The sequence below is a fragment of the Camellia sinensis genome, chromosome 1, assembly GCF_055761805.1.
Source record: "Camellia sinensis isolate YWXY chromosome 1, ASM5576180v1, whole genome shotgun sequence".
Classification (NCBI taxonomy): domain Eukaryota; kingdom Viridiplantae; phylum Streptophyta; class Magnoliopsida; order Ericales; family Theaceae; genus Camellia; species Camellia sinensis.
The window spans coordinates 25264138-25265442 of NC_138961.1; the positions used below are offsets into that span (position 1 = coordinate 25264138).

Below are 1305 nucleotides of genomic sequence, written 5' to 3' on the forward strand. Positions count from 1 at the left end.
GTCTAATTAAATTTTAAATTTAGATAAAAAAAAATTTGATTTGATATGAACTATTTAAATATTTTTTTAACAAATTTTTTTATTTTCTCACTCTATTTTTCAAAAATTTTGAATCAAATTTAATAAAAAAGATTATCTTTCTAAATATTTAATGTTGTCAAATTAAAACAAAAGATTTGATGAGTTTATATTTTGATAAAATAATGACTCTTCTTCAATTTGAACCATTGATGAAGGGGTTTGGTAATGATTTTTTAAGCATTTTTTTATCAAATTTAATTTGAAAAGAGAAAAAGAGAAAACGGGTGATTGTTGAAAAATAGAATTTGGTACACAATATAGTAAGGCCTAATATGAAAACTTGCTTTTAAATTATATCACCTCTCTAATTTTTTTTAATGTATTTTTAAAAAAATAAAAAAATTAACTTTTGACTAATTTTTCAAAACAACCATACGAAAGCAAATAAACAAAATTCACATTGAACTTTATTGGATTGTCGAACGGAGGTACTAAAGCTTGTTATTCAAAATTTCATTCGATTTGTTTATCTTTTAATAATAATAATTGCATCCTCAATTTTCAATCTATACTATAAAAAGGGTTCATATAATAAATTTAAAAGATAAATAAAAAAATATTGAAAATTTTAATGCATATTTACCTTTCAATCAAGATATTAATTTCTTGTTTAAATTTCTCTTTGATCAATCAAATATTTAACCTTTACTTAAATTTTAAAAAATAAAATAATAAGAGACTAAAAACTTTTAATCATTTTTAATTTTTCATGACTTGAGGTTAAATTGAACAGCAATTGAAATTATTCTACCAAAGAAGAAGAAAATGAAGGCCTCTGAATTGCAGAAAAGTCAGCAAGGCTTTTTAAAGCCATTCGGTCCCGAAAGATGGTGTTATTGTTTTTCTGATATCCTTAGTGGCCAAAACCATATCAACAAAGCAGATCAAAACTAATAGCAGAGAAGAGAGGAATACAAAACCATATCCTCAGTGTTATTGATCAAAACTATATATATATATATATATATCTGTTTTTTGAATTCCCAAATGGTAATAGCAGAAACTCAAACAACAGAGACACACCAAACATTTTATCAAACACTTAATAAGCAAGGAATATAGAACCAAATGATAGTAAATGGGTTAATTTTGCGAAACCCAAAATCAAAATCAAAATCAAATTCGTGAAACCCAACCAACTCTTCATAAAAGTGTAAGAAAAATCAAATTCTTGTATATTAATACAGAAAAATCAACAATACTCATAGGGCTGGTATGAAGATG

At 24.1% G+C, this 1305-nt stretch overlaps 1 non-coding gene across 1 annotated transcript; it reads right to left on the bottom strand.

The window, feature by feature from the left end:
* Positions 1-850: 850 nt before the first annotated feature.
* LOC114305253 (small nucleolar RNA SNORD96 family) lies at positions 851-944 on the bottom strand. Its single transcript, XR_003644302.2, has one exon. It is a non-coding gene; the product is annotated as a small nucleolar RNA SNORD96 family (small nucleolar RNA).
* Between the last annotated feature and the right edge of the window lie 361 nt (positions 945-1305).